The 18,791-nt window shown below is 48.6% G+C and overlaps 1 protein-coding gene across 1 annotated transcript in view; it reads right to left on the minus strand.

Moving 5' to 3' along the window:
• Positions 1–18,791, minus strand: part of MED13 (mediator complex subunit 13) — a 684,456-nt gene that overhangs the window by 514,122 nt on the left and 151,543 nt on the right. The window lies entirely within an intron of this gene.

Genomic DNA, 18,791 nt, shown 5'->3' on the forward strand with positions numbered 1-18,791 from the left:
GATTCAAACACAAAACCACTTCCACCGTCTGGGCGCTTTGGACTTTGCTGGATTTCGCCTGCAACAAAGAAAACTCCTGCTGCGCCTGGTCTCGCTGTTCCTTACTTCATCCAGGTTCTTCTCGAGCATCAAAGACACCACAGGGAATCTTCCTTGGAGTGAAGGAGTCACCCCCTGCATCTACAGGCACTGCAACAAAATAGGGGACTTATGCCTGAACGGGTGGTTGTTAGTCTAATGGAGAGATATACCAGAAACTCCTGTAAATAATTTGGTGATATTTTATAAATATATATATATATATATATATATATATATATATATATATATATATATATATATATATATATATATATATTTATAAAATATCTGTCAAAAATTAATATAAAAGGTTCTTATGGATTGGATAGGTTTCTTTATGATCAGTAGGATGTAGTGCCTTTAGATTTTTGAATATGTATATGCGGTTATGCAATTATATATCTATATATCTATCTCAGGGAACAAATTCATTCTAGTGGTAGTGGATCATGCTACTAGGTACCCTGAAGCAAATACACTTAGGACTACTACAGCTCCTGCAGTAGCCAAGACCCTCATTGGTGTCTTCACCAGGGTAGGACTTCCTAAGGAGGTTGTTTCAGACAGAGATTCTAACTTCATGTCTGCTTACCCAAAACACATGCGGAAGGAGTGTGGAGTGCAGTACAAGTTTACTACACCATATCACCAACAAACCAATGGCCTTGTTAAGAGATTCAACAAGAGATTGAAAGGCATGATCATGGGACTCCCTGAAAAGCTCAAGTAGAGATGGCATGTCCTGTTGTCATGCCAGCCTTTGGCTTACAGAGAAATGCCACTGAAGTGAGTAGGGTTTTCACCCTTTGAACTTCTGTTTGGTCATCCTGTGAGTGGACCATTCTGTCTTGTGAGGGAGGGTTGGGAGAGGCCTCTCCAAGAACCCAAAAAAGATATTGTGGACTATGTGCTTGGCCTAAGGGCTAGAATGGCTGAGTACATGGAAAGGGCATCCAAGAATCTTGAGGCCAGCCAGGAGCTTCAGAAGCAATGGTATGACCAAAAAGCTGCATTTGTTGAATTTCAACCTGGGCAAAAGGTGTGGGTTTTGGAGCCAGTGGCACCAAGGGCACTCCAAGATAGATTGAGTGGCCCTATCCTAGAGAAAAAGAGTGAGGTCCCCTACTTAGTTGACCTGGGCACAAGCAGGACACCCAAAAGGGTTATCCATGTTAACCCGCTTCAAGCTCTACAATGGCAGGGCTGACATCACCATGCTGATGGTGACTGATGAGGAACATGGAGCAGAGAGTGAACCTCTCCCTGATCTCCTGTCTTACAGAACAAAAGAAGGGTCAGTAGATGGTACTGTCTTTTCAGACACCCTCTCTGCCCAACAGCAGACTGACGGCAAGCAAGTCTTGCAACAGTATGCTGGTCTCTTTTCCTCGACTCCTGGTCTGACAAACTGGTGTACCCATGATGTGGACACTGGTGACAGGGCACCTGTCAAAAACAAGATCTATCGACAGTCAGACCAAATCAAGGAAGTTAGGGGTTATTGAACCCTCTGAGAGCCCCTGGACAAGCCCAGTGGTTCTGGTCCCCAAACCTCATCCACAGGGTGGAAAGATAGAAATTAGGTTTTGTGTGGACTACAGAGGGCACAACTCTGTCACCAAGACAGATGCTCAATCTAGCCCAAGGGCAGATGAGTGGATAGACAAATTGGAGGCAGCCAAATTTCTAAGTACCTTTGACTTAACTGCAGGGTACTGGCAGATTGGCATGGCCCCAGGAGCAAAAGAGAAAACAGCATTCTCCACACCTGATGGGCACCATTGGTTCACTGTTATTCCCTTTGGCTTAAAGAATGCCCCTGCCACCTTCCAGTTGTTGGTGAATCAAGTCCTTGCTGGGTTGAAGTCCTTTAGTGCAGCTTATCTTGATAATATTGCGGTCTTTAGTTCCACCAGGCAGGATCACCTGATCCACCTTGGTGAGGTTTTAAAAGCCCTGCAAACTGCAGGCCTAACTATCAAGGCGCCCAAATGCCAGATACGGCAGTGCACTGTGGTGTACTTGGCCACCTTGTTGGTGAGGGCCAGGTACAGCCCTTACTACCCAAAATCCATACCACCCTGGACTGGGCAGCTCCAACAACCCAGACACAAGTCAGGGCATTCCTTGGCTTGTCTGGGTACTACAGGAGGTTTGTGAAGGGATATGGGTCCATTGTGACTCACCCAACAGAACTCACTTCCAAGAAAATGGCCAAGAAGGTTAACTGGACAGTTAGTTGCCAAAAGGCTTTTGACGCCCTGAAAGAAGCCATGTGCTCAGCACCAATTCTAAAAACTCCAGATTATGCAGAGCAGTTCATAGTGCTGACTGATGCTTCTGAGCTAGGGATGGGAGCAGTCCTATCTCAGACCATTGATGAAGGTCAAGACCAACATGTTGCTTTTATAAGCAGAAGGCTTTTCCCCAGGGAGCAGCATTGGAGTGCCCTTGAGAAGGAGGCCTTTGCTGTGGTTTGGGCACTGAAGAAGTTGAGGACATACTTGTTTGGTACCCACTTCCTAGTTCAAGCTGACCACAGACCTCTCAGATGGCTAATGCAAATGAAAGGAGAACATCCTAAACTGTTGAGGTGGACCATCTCCCTACAGGGAAAGTACTTTGAAGTGGAACACAGACCTGGGACTGCCCACGTCAATGCAGATGGACTTTCCAGGTTCTTCCACTTAAACAATGAAGACTCTCTAAGGCAAGGTTCGTCTCATCATCTTTCATTTGGGAGCGGGAGGCTGGGGGGAGTGGGGGAGGGGTGAGAAAGTGGCCTCTTTCTTGCATAGTATGCCCCCACTTTTTGCTGAATTGCTGATGTGCTAATGACTGAGTGTGCCCTGGGCTCCTGCCAATCAGGTACCCAGGGCCTGTGTTCCTTCCCTAAAACTGCATTGAAGCCTACACCCAATTGGCAACTCTGGCCACATGTCAGCCCCTAGTAAATGGTACCACAGGTACCCAGGGCATTGTGACCAGAGAAGGCCCCGAAGGGCTTGCAGCACTTATTGTGCCACCCTTAGAGGCCCTTTACCCTGACCCCCACACACTGCCTTTGCAGGCTGAGTGTCTAGGTACAGAACTAAACAAAGTCGACATGGCACACATCCCTGTGTGCCATGCCCACAAACGCACTGCCCGGCATACATCAGTCACCCCTCTATTGGGGTGCCCTATGCCAGTAGTGAGGGTACAGGTGCATGAGCCCTGTACCCCTACAGTACCCAGGTCCATTCCTGGGCACTAAGTGCAGTGCCGCCATTAAGAGTATATGGTGCTGGGAGGTAGTCTATACGAACTCCACAGCACCATGATGGCCACAATGAAGACTGGGAAGTTTGGTATCAAACTTCTCAGCACATTAAACCCACACTGATGCCTGTATGGGATTCAATGTAAAATGCACCACAGAGGGCATCTTGGAGATGCCCATTTAAACTTGACCAACCTCCAGTGACATAACCGAGTAGCTGCCTAGGCTGCCACTAACAGACATGCTTTTGGACCCCTAGGGCGAGAGCTTGCCGCTCTCGGGGGCCTGAAACAATGTACATCCTGGGACGAGGCGCCAAGCCTCCTCCTCTAGGATGGGCAGGGGTCACGAAGGAGAAGCTTCAAAGGTATACCGCCTTTCTGAGCCTCTCCAGACCACTTGCTGCCCTCAGCAACTGGTCCCCACTGGCTCTACCCCCTACTTTGGAGGGGGGGGGGTGGAGACCTGGCAGGAAAATCAAGTGAAGTAGAGAGGTGTGCCCACCTCTGCCAACACCACCCCTCAGGTGGGGGAGGCGAGGTAAAGCACAACCTAGAATCCCCGCCATCTTGAGGATGGGGAGACCCAGCCAACCAGAGACAAGTTCCTGCCCCCTCCCACTGGAGTGTGGCAGAATAGGGGGTGTACCCACTCCAGGGAAGGGACCCATTGGTCCCTGCCCTTTACCTACCTGTACTGCCCCTAAATGTATTATTTAGGGGCACCCTAAACCTTCCTTCCTCAAATTAAGCAACCACAAGAAAAAGAAGAGAAGGACGAGAAGTTGAGCAGAGCTAACAAGAGGACGACGCCCACTGACTTGGCCCCAGCCCTACAGGCCTGTCTACTCTCGAACCTGCTCCTTCAAAACCCTGCGTGTCCAGCGGCCAGCAACCTCAAAAACCCTAGAGGACCTGCCTGCCACTTTCCAAGCTGTTTCTCCCGTGAACACCGAACGTGTTTGAACTGCAGCTTTTGGTGCCAGCCAGGAACCGCAAATCCAGCCCACTCTGCACCCGCCGAACCCGGCCAGAGCGGAAAAATACCACGAGGAGGTCCCCCCCCAGTGATCCTGAGATGCGGCGACCCCTGACCTGCCCAAGCTTCCATACGACGCCTGAAGCCTCAATCCAGAGGACCCCCCCCCCCCCTACTGCTACCAGAGCGGGTAAGAAAATCCGACGTCCAAAGGCACCCCTGCACCAGACTCCCCACGGCCTTGTGTACTCAACCCAGCGGTGCCTAACCATCCCTCAACATCCTTACTTACCCCTCAAAGTCCTGGTCGCTCCTGGAAGATCCTCGTCCCCGAGATTGCAGTGTTTTTGTCCCAGAGAATCTCCATTGAAATCATCAGGGCACCCGACCTCAAAACAGCACCCTACACCCGGCCGCCCTCGTGCCGCTGAGGGTGCCCCTTTGGTGCCAACTTTGTCCCTAACTTGCCCGAGCTTAACCCTAGGAGCTTTGCTCCAACAACCCTGTGGCCAACTTGCCAACAGCCACCAACCGGAGTCCCTCTATCCTCCATAGGATAACATTGGGCCTCAACACTCTGCACCAAGCCGCCCGAGTGCCGCTGAGGGTGCAACAGTGCATCACTGACCCTGGGAGACCCCCCGAGTCTAACCCCGAACCCTAAGTCAAAAGACTGATTACTTACCACGAAACCGATAACCTGTTTTTTCTCATGGAATAACACTGACACGTTTTCTACCAAAAGGTTTCAAAGTGTCGACTTTTGAAAACTGAGAATATTCCTTAAAAATCACCTGATTAACCAAAACACATTTTCTCAACTGTTTTCAGGAGATGTCCCAGTGCTGAATCTAGGTATCCAGCACTGAGTAAAGATAGTATTGTTAAAGTAACTTACCTGCTAAGTGAATCTCCTCCCGTAGGATAACATTGGTGATTCTATGTGAAAAAGTTTGTGTCAACTTTTGAAATACAATAATATTCTTTAAAAATCGTACCTCTAACTAAAACGTATTTCCTCAACGGCGTGCTGGTGCTCGAGTGAATCCAGGCGTTTTCCAAGATTTTCCAATCTAATTGAAAGAACTTCTGTTTACTGTGATATCACATTGTCACATGTTTTTTTGAGCCACTCACTGTAAATTATCTGCACTTTGTTCACAGTGCGTCGTCCACGCTTTTCACTTTCACTTGCGTCGCCACTCTCACTTTGTACACCTCTATGCACCAAGTATTATATGGTTGTCATCAATTCAGTTTATGTAGTGCTGTTTCTAACTGTATAACGTTCGACCATGAAACTAATGTCATAATATAAAGATGATTAACTATCTTTTTTCATATCAATGAGTACCATCCTTCCTTTTTTACAAGTAATGCTGTATGCATGCATATTTGTCTACATATCCTAACCTCTCAGGACATTGTTTCTTTGTTGCACCTTACTTACCCAGTCCTGAATTGGTATATGGGTTACACTCCTGTAAATTTTACAAGAATCTAGGATCCAGCACCGTGCTAGTAAAAGTAATATGAAAAGTAATTAATTGCATTTTTACTGAAAAAGCCTATTGATTCCTATGCACGGAGTCTACTAAGTTAGCGTATTGCATTGCAACCCCTGTAAACTCAAATTGGTACAAAGTCCTACTATAATTGAAATGCAATAATATTCTTTAAAAATCGCACCTTTAACTAAAACGTATTTCCTCAACTGCTTTCAGGAAATGTCCCAGTGCTGAACCTAGGATCCAGCACCGTGCTAGTAAAAGTAATCCGAAAAGTAATTAATTGCATTTCTACAGAAAAAGCCAATTGATTCCTATGCACAGAGTCTACTAAGTTAGTGTATTGCATTGCAACCCCTGTAAACTCAAATTGGTACAAAGTCCTACTATATTTTGAAAGTATTCAAAAACAGCATCTTGTAGCTGAAAAGTATTTATATGCTTACTTGTACCAGGCTTGCTTGGTTCTAGAAATAAAACAGTATATTTCTTTATACAACACAATTGGCCTAGAGTGCTGTTCTTGGGTGTGTGAATTAATTTGCTGAGTGTTTACACCAAATGCTTAACACTGTCCTCTGATACTGCCTTACTTCTTGACCAAGCTACCACTTTAGAGAGGAAGGTTCTATCTAAATGTAACCTCTGCCAAACCTCTGGAGACCCTTGGACTCTATACACACTAACTCACTTTGGTGCAGTATACATAGAGCCAGTTTCTTACAGTAGGCGTATGGAAGAGTACACTAAATTGGAACGCTGCCGATGTAGTAAATGGCAAATTATGTTTTGAACTGAAGTGTCCAGTGGATCTATTTGATTGTTATTACAGTATATCACACACCGCTTCAACTTTGCTGCATAGCATGCTCCTGTGGTAGGACATCTAGCTTCTTTGATTTTCATGCAGTCTGGCGGAAGATGAAGATAGCCGAACTTTAAGATTTTAGGTGCCAGAACGCAAGGTTGAGATGCTGGGATCTGGATGTGTTCTCTCTCAATGGCTCTGAGTGAGCCCATTGGGAGTGAGGTGCAGTTTTTGGTGAGGCACTACTGAAAGCTCCAACAGGGTTGTGAACCACGGTTGTTGAGCCCATGTGGGAGCAACTAGGATTAACGTCATAGATGCCTGTCTGAGCTTCCGAAGCACTAATGGAATGAGTGGGAGAGGCAGAAAAGCGTTGGCAAATATCCTTTATCAATTCACTCGTCGTGCATTGCCCATGAACAACGGGTGTGGATGTCTGGATGCGAAGTTTGGGCATTTTGCGTTTAGATTTGTGGAGAACAGATCTAGGTCTTGAAAACCAACATTTGGAAGAATGGGAGGAAAACTTGAGTGTGGAGTTCCCATTCGTTGATCTGTTTTCTTTGACGACTGAGCAGAACTGCAATCAAATTCTTTACTCCTGGAAGGTGTTCTGCAAGAAGAAACATTTTGTGATGTATGGCACATTCTGTGATGTATGGCCCATCTCCAGACGTTCTGTACTAGATGTGATAGCTGGAAAGTGTGTGTCCACCTTTGTTTTTGTATGTAGTACATTGCTGTCATGTCTGTGCGGATCAGGACAGCTTTGCCTACTAGATGAACTTGAAACGCTTTGAGCACTAGAGCAATTGCTAGCAGCTTTAGATGTTTTATGTGAAGCTGCTTTTGCTGCAGGCTCCACATGCCCTGAATTGTATGCGTCTGGAGAAGAGCTCCCCAACCAGTGAGAGATGCGTCTGTGTGAGAAAGTGGCTCTATATATACTGGACCAAAGTAAGGTACAGCGTGTATAGAGTCCACCAACCCCAGAGGTATAACAGAGGTTACATTCAGGGCTGACCTTACTCTCAAAAGTGGTAGCTTGGTCGAGCAGTAAGGCAGTACCAGAGGACAGTGCAAAGCATTTGTTGTACACACTCAGCAAAAGGTTTCACACACTCAAGAACTGAACTCTAGGCCAATTGTTTTTATATCAAAAGATATAGTTGTTTTATTTTTAGAACCAACAAGCATAACAAATTTACTTTTCTCAGTGATTAATGATCTCAGGTTATTGCTTTGCAGAAATGCAATGACTTTGTAAACATAATAGGTACAGGGGTTGCAATAGGCAACACAATTCTGAACACAATTTAGCATTGAGCTCAATGGGTTTCTCTACACAATTACAGTCGATTACTTTGTAGATTACTTTTTTAAGTCCAGGACTGGATCCTCGATTCAGTCCTAGGGTCTAAGCTGGAAACAGTTTAGTAAAAACGTTTTGGTTATGGCAAAGATTTTTAAGGAATAAAAAGGTATTTTAAAAGTTTACACTTAGAAACTTTTCAGTGAAAATCTGTCCATGTTATCCAATAGGAGAAAATTCAGGTTACAGGTAAAGTATTTACTCGTTACTTTTGTAATCCAGTACTGGGCTCCTAGGTCCAGCACTGGGATCTCTACTTAAGACAGGTAAGTAATTACGTTTCAGTAGGCAGTACGATTTTTAAAGAATATTTTAAGTTTTCAAAAGTAGACACTTAGAAGAAATTTCACAGAAAAATAGACAATGGATTCCTATAGAGAAAATTCAGGTTACTAGTAAGCCCGGTCAGGATTACTTTTGCGGTTCAGTACTGGGCTTCAAGATACAATACTGGCTTCCCTCCTGATCACAGGTGAGTACTTAGGAATTCGGCTGATTTTATAGGAATATTTCAAGTGTTCAAAACTTCACACTTGGAAGATTTTTCGAGTCAAACCAGTCAATGTTATCCAATAGCAGGTAAGGCAGTTATCGGTTTCCAGGTGAGTTCTCGACTGGTGAAGTTAAGGTTCTGGGCATAGACTCAGGGGTCCCCCAGGGTGAGGTAGGCACAGTTAGTTCACCCTCAGCAGCATAGGGGCAGCCGGGTGCAGAGGTAGTTTGCCCCCATGTTAACCAATGAGGGGCAGGGGGCCTTTGGTTGTTGGCTGCTGGCTAGCTGGCCACGCGGCTGTGGGAGCTGGGCTCCTGGTTACTTGCTCAGGGCAAGTGGGGAAGTAGGATAGGGCAAAGGTTGCACTGCCAGTGGCACTCGGGCGGCTGGGTGCAGGGTGCTTTTGAGCAGTCGGTCACTCAATGTTATTCAAGGGGGAAAGGTTAAAAGGGAACAAAGGCTGCAGTCTCGTGGACAGTGATTCTTCAGGTGCGACCACCACTTCGAGAGGTAAAAGGGATCCTGGAGAAGAGGTAAGTACCCCAAAGGAAGGCACAGGGAGCCGCCGGGTGCAGGGGTGTCTTTTCGTGTCGGGAAATCTTACACTCAGCTGGTCACGGTTGGAGGGGTACCTGGTTCTGAGGCTGCAGGCGTCATCTGGTTCATTGAGGAGAGTCTTTGGGCACTGGACTTCGGGTCGCAGTCGCCGGGGGGACGTCCTCGTGGTCTTGGATCACTCAGGCATGGGCCGGGCTCGGCGGGTGAAGAGTGGGTAGGTCTTGAGCTTCCTTGCTGGAATCAGGGGGTTGGTTGTTAAAGCAGAGCCTCTGCTGATGGGAGTCCCAGTCTTCAAGAGGGTCAAGGCAGGCCGGTACTCCGAGGGGTCCCAATGTTGCTGTCTGCAGAAGTCGCTGGGATTAAGCAGGAGCAGGTTCCAGGATCGACAGGCCGGTAGGGCTGGGGCCAAGTTAGTTGGTGTTGTCCTGTTGTGAGCAGTTGCACGGCGGGTCTTGATTTTCTTTCTTCTTTTTCTTATCGGGATCTGCCGAAGGAAGGTTCAGGGTGCTCCTAAATACTAAGTTTAGGGGAATTACAGGTAGGGCAACCTGTCCTGGGGTGGGTACACCACCTAGCCGTCTCCTCTCCTGTGGGAGGGGGCAGAAGCCTACCTGTGATTGGGCAGGGCTCCCCATCTTCAAGATGGCCGGAGCCCGGGGTTGTGCTTCACCACGCCTCTCCCACCTGAGGGGTGGGGTTGGCACAGGCTGGCACCACCCCCCTTCCGGACGTAGAGTTTTCCGCCAGTCTTCCAGCCAGAGTGGGGGTTAGAACTGGTGGGGGCCAGTTGCTGAGTACAGCAAGTGGCCTGGAGAAGCTCACAAAGGCGGCATGCCTTGAAGCTTTCCCCTGCCCATCCTGGGTGAGGAGACCTAGCACCTCGCCCAGGATGTGCATTGTTGCAGGCCCAGGAGAGCGAGGGGCTCTCCACCCAGGGGTCCAGCAACATGTCTGCTGTGTGGCAGCCACTCAGTCCAGACGTGGATTGTAGGTTAGGGTTCAGGGGGCATCTCTAAGATGCCCTCTGGGGTGCATTTTACATTAAATCCCACACTGGCATCAGTGTGGGTTTAATGTGCTGAGAAGTTTGATACCAAACTTGTCAGTCTTCAGTGTAGCCATTACGGTTCTGTGGAGTTGGTAATGACGACCTCCCAGCACCATATACTCTTAATGGCATCACTGCACTTACAGTGCCCAGGAGTGGCCCTGGGGACTGTAGGGGCACAGGGCTCATGCATCTGTGACCCCACCACTGGAATAGGGCACCCAGCTAGAGGGGTGACTGATGAATGCCAAGGCAGTGGGTTTGTGGGCATGGCACACAGGGATGTGAGCCATGTCGACTCTTTGTTTAGTTCTGTACCTAGACACACAGCCTGCAAAGGCAGTGTGTGGCTGTCAGGGTAAAAGGCCTCTAAGGGTGGCACAATAAGTGCTGCAGCCCTTAGTGGTCTTGTCCGGTCACCATGCCCTGGGTACCATTTACTAGGGGCTGACAGGGAGCCACAGATGTCAATTGGGTTTTAGTTTCAACACAGTTTTAGGGAAGGAACACAGGCCTTGGGTACCTGGTTGTACAAAAGGGGGTGGTGATGGACGGAGCATCTGAATCAATCAAACACTCACACCCAGTCAAAAGATCTGGGTTTAATCCATCACCGTTCTTTAGCCCACTCTGCCACCCCAGTTCAGACATGACTATATGCAAATCAGTCTGACCCTGTGCCTCATGGGAACAGTCCAGCCCGAACTGCCAAGCCATGTCTTCCCTGGACCGGAAACAAGCTTCCGAGGACCGGTTTCTGGCATTGGAGCCGTCTTCAGCCCGGCTTGCTTGAATCCAGTGGAAAAGTGAGCAAGGGACTCACATCTGAGCATACCCTGCCACATTTATGGCGGCCAAAAGCGGTACAAAAGGGAGTGGTGATGGACGGAGCATCTGAATCAATCAAACACTCACACCCAGTCAAAAAATCTGGGTTTAATCCATCACCGTTCTTTAGCCTACTCTGCCACCCCAGTTCAGACATGGCTATATGCATATCAGTCTGACCCTGTGCCTCATGGGAACAGTCCAGCCCGAACTGCCAAGCCATGTCGTCCCTGGACCGGAAACAAGCTTCCGAGGACCGGTTTCTGGCATTCCAGCCGCCTTCAGCCCGGCTTGCTTGAATCCAGTGGCAAAGTGAGCAAGGGACTCACGTCTGAGCATACCCTGCCACACTTATGGCGGCCAAAAGCAGTACAAAAGGGGGTGTCGATGGACCGAGGATCTGAATCAATCAAATACTCACACCCAGTCAAAAGATCTGGGTTTAATCCATCACCGTTCTTTAGCCCACTCTGCCACCCCAGTTTAGACATGGCTATATGCAAATCAGTCTGACCCGGTACCTGGTTGGCAGGCGCCCAGGGGACACTCAGTCAAAGCATTTCAGCAGTTCAGAAAAAAGTGGGGGCATAAGATTGCAAGCAAGATGGCACTTTCTCATAGTGCGCGGGTAGTACTATCTGTGGAACCGGGGCGATGAAGGGTCGCCTTTTGAAAGGTTTTGCGTATTCCACCACTGCAGAGAGCTGTGGATACGGCCGTCTACCAACACTAGATCGGATAACCGACCCTGAGCCTGGTTCCACTGACGTGCTAAGCACTCCTGAAATAGGCGCATGTGAAGTCTAGCGTAAGGTACTATTAGTATGCAAGATGCCATCATCCCTAGTAACTGCATAAACACTCGAGCTGGCAATGAGTGTTGAGGTCTAACTGGCAGAGTGGAGTCTGCATGTTGCAGATTCTGGCGGATTGGGATAGGTCAAAGCCTTTTGCGTATTTATTGTGGCTCCCAGATACGCCTATGTGTGGTATGGCTGTTGATGAGACTTGGACAGGTTCACTGTGAATCCCAGATCGTGGAGCAACTGCACTGTTTTGTGAGTATGATGGAGACAGCTTTCTTGTGAGCTGGCTTTTATGAGCCAGTCGTCCAGATATGGGAAGACATGAATGTATTGTCTTCGAAGATAAGCTGCGACTACTGCTAAATTATGGGTGCAGTAGTTACTCCGAATGGGAGCACTTTGAACTGATAATGCTGTCCTACTACTACAAACCTTAGGTATTTGCAATGAGCAGGATGTATTGGGATATGGAAATAGGCGTCCTTTAAGTCCAGAGTGGAAAGAAAGTTACCTTGTTGAAGGAGAGGAAGCATTTGTTGGAGAGTGACCCTGTGAAAGTGGTTCGATTGAATGTATAGATTTAGTTCTCCAAGGTCTAGTATATGCCTGAGACAGCCGTTCTTCTTGGGAATTAAGAAGTACAGGGAGTATACCCCTGTCCCTGGATGTTTTAATGGGACTGGTTCTATTGCTTCTTTTCTAACAGGGAGAGTTAGTTCTTGTCCAGCTTGTTTGTGGCAGAACTGTATAGCTAGCGCGATCCATCGTGCAATTGTCCCTTTAGTAACAGATTTGCCCGTGAAACTTTTAGCAAAAGATACAAAAAACTGTTTTGTTTTCCTGTGATCTTTAGTTCTCTCTACATAATGCATGACTGCCCGTCTCGCGTCCAGAGTGTGTAGTGCCCTTTCTGCTTTTGTTGTTGGTTTCTGGAAGAAACTTGGTATGTGAATTGTCTGGTTGATGTGGAACTTGGACACCACCTTTGGCATAAAGTGTGGGTCCGTTCTCCTCACCACCCTATCGTTCTGAAATTGTAAGTAGGGTTCCTGTAGCGTTAACGCCTGCAGCTCGCTTACTCTGCGCAGCGAGGTAATTGCCTCTAGGAATGCTGTTTTTAACCTTAGCATCTGTAGTGAGGCTTTATGCACTGGTTCAAGAGGTGCCTTCATGAATTCTGTCAGCACTATATTGAGGTTCCATGCAGGTGCTGGTAACCTTTTAGGTGGTGCGATCCTTTTTGCACGTTCCAAGAATCTTTTTACAATCATAGAAGTAAAGAAACGTTTGCCTGTTTCTCCTATAGTGTAGGCGACAATGGCTGCTAGGTGTACCCTTAGCGATGATGAGCTCAGGTTGGTCTCGAGCAGGTGCGTGAGATACTTAAGCACTGTAGAGTCTTGTCATTTTGTTGTGCAGTCCCTCCTTTCTGCACCATAATGTGAACCTCTTCCATTTGGCCACGTAGCACTTACGTGTGCTTGGTCTTCTTGCCTCTCAAAGTACCCTCAGGGTGCTCTCAGGTAGCTTTAGGTGTGCGAACTCCATGTCTTCAGGAGCCAGGCTGCTAGGCTGAGACTTTCTGGCTCTGGATGCAACACCTCTCCGTTTTGCATGGAGAGTAGGTCTTTCCTTCCCCCAAATTTGTGTGGTGCACTCTGTGTCATTTCCATAATATGAGAGTACCATGTCTGCCTGGCCCACTGGGGTGCGACCAGTATCAGGGTCATGTTGCTTGCCCTGCACTTGCTGAGTACCTTGTGTATCAGGGGAATCGGCGGAAAAGCGTAGGCAAATGTCTTTGACCAGCTTATCCATAGGGCATTCCCCAGGGACCCTACCCCTGGTTGTCTCGATGAGAAGTGTGGGCATTTTGCATTCTGGTGTGTTGCAAACAGGTCTATTGACTGTGTTCCCCACCTGTCGAACAGTTTCTTTGTTTCTTGTGCATTCAGCTCCCATTCGTGCGAGGCCGATGTTTGTCTGCTGAGCCAGTCCGCTTCCACGTTGTCTTTTCCTGGCAGATGTATCACCAGTAGATCTATTTTCAGTGGTATTGCCCATTTCCATATTTCCTGCGCTAGCTCTGACAGTGGGGCTGATTGTGTTCCTCCTGTTTGTTTAAGTAGAACATCGCTGTTGTGTTGTCCGTCTGGATCAGCACTGTTTGATTGTACAACTTCGTCTGGAAGGCTTTCATAGCTAGGAGAAGGGTCTTTAGTTCTAGGTAATTGATGTGCTTGACCGCATCCGCTTGTGTCCACAGGCCCCTCACTCGGAGTTTGTCCATGTGTGTTCCCCATCCTTTTTGGGATGGGTCCGTGGTGATGGTCACTGTTGGTGTTAGAAGCTTCCCCTTTGTTATGTTTCCTTTGTACCACCATGATATCTCCTCGTGCACTGCATGCGTTACAACCACTAGGTCCTCCCAACACCCTGTTGTTTGTGACCATTGGTCCTGCAGCCACTCCAGAAGAGGTCTCATGTGTAGTCGTACATTTGGTACTATGTGGATGCATGAGGCCATCATGCCCATCATTTTGCTCACTGTCCTCACTGTCAGAGCTTGCCCCTTCTGGTAGAGGCGCGCCTCCTTCAACAGTGCTATCGTTCTCTTCTCGTTGGGGACTGCACGGTGTTGATTTTTGCCCCCAGAAATATCTTGACCTGTTCTGGGTTTACTGAGGATTTCTTCCAGTGGCTGGAGAAACCCAGGGCCATCAGTGTGTCTGTCACTATTTGAGCGTGCTGTTTGCACGTGTTGTAGGACTTCGCCTTTATTAGCCAGTCGTCTAGGTAAGGGTATACATGTATCCCTTCCCTCCTTAAGTGTGCTGCGACTGCTGCCAGACACTTTGTGAATACCCTTGGTGCTGATTTTAGTCCAAAGGCCTATGCTGTGAATTGATGTAGCAGATGTTTGTGCCGTCTGTTCATTGGGATGTGTAGGTAGGCATCTTTTAGGTCTATGGTGACCATGAAGTCCCCTGTTTGTATCTGTGGAAGTACTTCTTGCAGGGATGTCATTTTGAATTGTTGGGTCTTTATGAATTTGTTGAGGAACCTTAGGTCCAGGATGGGTCTCGTTGTTTCGTCTACCTTGGGTACTAGGAAGTACGCAGAGTACACCCCCTTGTTCCTTTCCATGGGAGGTACAGGCTCGATAGCCTCCTTTAGTAGGAGTTCCTCTGCCTCCCTCTGAAGAAGCTCTAGTTCCTTCTTTGCTAGTGCTCTTTTCTTTGGTTTTCTGCTTGGTGGTGTCTTTTCTAACTCTATGCAGTACCCGTACTGTATTGTGTTGATGATCCATTTGTCTGTTGTAATCTTTCTCCACTCCTGGAGAAAACGTTTTAATCTTCCTCCCACTGGTGTTACGTGCTCGTGGTCTTTCGGTGCGGGACACTCCCGTTTTTTGTTTTTGTGCTCCACCCTTGGAGTTTTTTGTAGGGTGTGCACTATCAATGTGGCCGAGTCACTTGGAAGTGGTTTGCTGTCCACCCCTCCTGTTTCCACGTCCACTCGCCCTCCCGCGAAAGGACTGGCCCCTATGTTGGTATTGCCACTGCTGTTTTTGCTGGCCTTGTTGCGTATGGGTGTCGCTTTGGTGGGAATGTTGGAAGGACTGATGCGACGTTACCGGTTGGTTTCCCCCTCCCCCATGTGGTCTCCGTGACGGGGTCCCTCTCTTCACTCCCCTGAATTGCAAGGCCACCGTGGATCTTGTGGTGTCATTATCCTTTTTGAGTTGTGAGAGTTTGTCGTCCACTGGTGCTCCGAACAGTGTTTCACCGTTGAACGGAGTGTTCAGGATGTTGTGTTGCACCTCCTGTTTAAAGCCGGATATTATGAGCCAGGCTTGTCTTCTTTCTGCGATGCCCAGCATCATAAGCATGCTGGCCGTGTCTGCCCCGTCCAGTGCTGTTTTTAGGTAAGAGTTTGCCAAGTTATTCCCCTCCTCTACCAGGTGCGAAGCCCTTTGTTGGTATTCATTAGGGAGGTGTTTGACCAACTGCCCCAGTTCCTCCATGATTTGGTAATGGTGTCTGTTGAGCAGTGCATTGGAATTAGCCATGCGCCAGTGCATAGCAGCATTCCTTTCGATTTTTCTTCCTGTTAGGTCCATCCTTCTGCTCTCTTTGTCAGGGGGTGGACCTGAAGTAGTTGGCACATTGGCCCTTCTTGCTGTTGCAGTGATGGAGTCAGCAGCGATCGTCCCCTGTATGTAGGGTGGGTCCTTTGAGGAGTGCTTGTATTTTTTCTCCGTCCTTGGCGTGACGGGTTTACAAGTAGCAGGCTCCTTGAATGCCTCTCTTCCTTGCCCTTTGATGCTTTCAAATCTGCCTGACCAGTTCATCCATATCGCATTGCCCTGCGACTGTGGGTGTGGGAACCTGGCGGCGAAGCTTTGGCATTTTGGGTTCTCCCTTGTGGCGAACAGGTCTATCTCTGGATGACCCCACCTTTGGAAGTACGGTTGGAGTACAGATGGATGTATCTCTCACTCGTGCATTTGGTGGCTGTGCCTGCTGAGCAGGTCCGCCATCTGATTGTCCTTGCCTGGGAGATGCTCTGCCATGAGGAAAATGTTCCTCTGAAAGGCCCACTTCCACATGCTCTGAGCCAGATGAGACAGCTGCGGAGAGTGTGTGCCCCCCTGCTTCTGAATGTAGTACATGGCCGTCATGTTGTCCGTCCGGATCAACACAACCTTGTTGCACAGATGTACTTTGAAGGCCTTTAAGGCCATGAAGATCGCCATCAGTTCCAGTACATTGATGTGCATCTTCCCTTGCTGTTGCGTCCATAGTCCCTGCACAGTGTATTGGAGTACATGCGCTCCCCATCCCTGGAGAGAAGCGTCCGTTGTCAGGATAATCTGTGGCACAGGCTCTTGATACGGTCGGCCCTTGCAAAGGTTTTGTGGATTCCACCACTGCAGAGAGTTGTATGCCTGATCGCTCACCAACACTAGGTCTTTCAACTGCCCGTGAGCCTGAGTCCACTGACGTGCTAAGCACTCCTGAAGCGGACGCATATGTAGTCTCGCGTGCGGGATGATGGAGATGCAGGAGGCCATCATGCCTATCAACTGCATGAACACTCTTGCAGGAAGCGAGTGTTGCGGTCTGAATTTTTGGATCAGCGACTGAATGCTGCCGACTCACTGAATTTGGCTGTGCTGTGGCTGCCAGAGTGTTTATGGTAGCACCCAGATACTGCCGTATGTGGGCGGGCTGGAGATGGGATTTTGGGTAATTCAGTGAGAACCCCAGATTGTGCAGAAGGTGAATGGTGTGGGACACGTGGTTGGCGCATTGCTGGGCCGACTTCGCTTGAATGAGCCAGTCGTCCAGATAGGGGTAGACGTGGATGTTTTGACGTCTCAGATGCGCCGCCACAGTCGCTAGGCACTTTGTGAAAACCCTGGGCGCCGTGGTGACCCCAAAAGGCAAAACCTTGAATTGGTAGTGCTGGTTTTGGATGGTGAACCTGAGGTATTTTCGGTGTGAAGGATGTAGTGGAATGTGGAAGTACGCATCCTTCAGGTCCAGAGTTGCTAGGAAGTCCCCCTGCTGAAGCAGTGGGAGAACCTGCTGCAGCGTGAGCATATGGAAATGTTCTGATAGAATGTAAAAATTGAGCGGCCGGAGGGAGGTCTAGGATGGGCCTGAGGGATCCGTCCTTCTTTGGAATGAGAAAGTACAGGGAGTAAACTCCCATACCTCTTTCCTGCATGGGCACGAGCTCTATTGCCCCTTTTTGCAGCATGACGTTGACTTCTTGCTGCAACAAGCGCAAGTGCTCGCCGGACATAGGACGGTTTTTTGGGGGTATGTTGGGTGGAGTGGACGTGAGCTCCAGACAATAACCATATTGGATAAGAGTTCTGACCCACCTGTCCGTGGTGATGGACTTCCACATGGGCAGGAACTGCTGGAGTCTCCCCCCGAACGGTGTTGCGTGGTCGGGGGGCAGTGACAAGGCGTCACTGTTTGTTGGCGGTGGAGGACCTGGAGCTGTTATTTCCACGTCCTCTGCCTTTGAAGTTGTTGCCACGGTATCCACCCCGACCTTTGTTGGTATAAGAAGTTTGGGTGTTGCTTTTGTAGAATTGCGTCGACTGTGAAAGTTGACCCCTTGAGGTGCCTCTATTATTGGAGCGACTAAAGGAACCACCCCGAAACTGCTGGGACTGCAAGGCACCCAAAGACTTCGCAGTGTCGGTGTCCTTTTTCATCTTCGAGAGTGGTATCCACCTCGGGGCCAAACAGGTGGTCTGGGTTGACCGTCTGGTTCAAGATGGTAGTTTGAATGTCTGGCTTGAACCCGGATATCCTCAGCCTTGCATGTCTACGAAGTAGAACGCTAGTGTTAATTGCTCGCGAGGCGGTGTCAGCCACATCCAGAGTGCACTTAATTGAAGCATTGGTGATAAGCTTCCCCTCCTGTATGAACATCTCTGCTGCTTCCTTATATTGATCGGGTAAGTGCTGTAAAAGGGTCTCTAGAGTATCATAGTGTGCCCTGTCATAACGCGCTAGTAGCGCCTGTGTGTTGGATATGCGCCATATGTTGGCTGCCTGCGCAGCCACCCTTTTCCCAGAAGCCTCAAATACTTTTGATTCCTTGTCTGGGGGAGGAGCATCACCCGTAGTTTGTGAGTTGGCTCGTTTGCGTGCATTGGAGACAACCAGGGAATCCAGAGGTAACTGTCCCTTGATATAAGTAGGATCAGTGGGCGCTGCCTTGTATTTCTTGTCAATACATGGATTGATGACTCTTGCCCGGGTGAGCTCCTTGAAGACTTCAGCAGCATGTTTCAACACCCCTTTTAGCATTGGCAAAGTCTTTACAGTTTTTTCAGAGACTGAAAAGGTTTCAAAGAGGAAGTCGACGTCCACTGGGTCAGCATGGAGATCGACGTCGTGATTGGCTGCCGCCCTTTCACTAAGGGCATTGAAAGCTGCAGAGTCCTCTGTTGGGGAAGTCTTGGCTGAAAAAAGCTGAAGCTCTTGTCCAGAATGCTGGGCCCCAGGATCGCCACCAGC

The sequence above is a fragment of the Lissotriton vulgaris genome, chromosome 2_1 (assembly GCF_964263255.1).
Source record: "Lissotriton vulgaris chromosome 2_1, aLisVul1.2, whole genome shotgun sequence".
NCBI classification, from domain to species: domain Eukaryota; kingdom Metazoa; phylum Chordata; class Amphibia; order Caudata; family Salamandridae; genus Lissotriton; species Lissotriton vulgaris.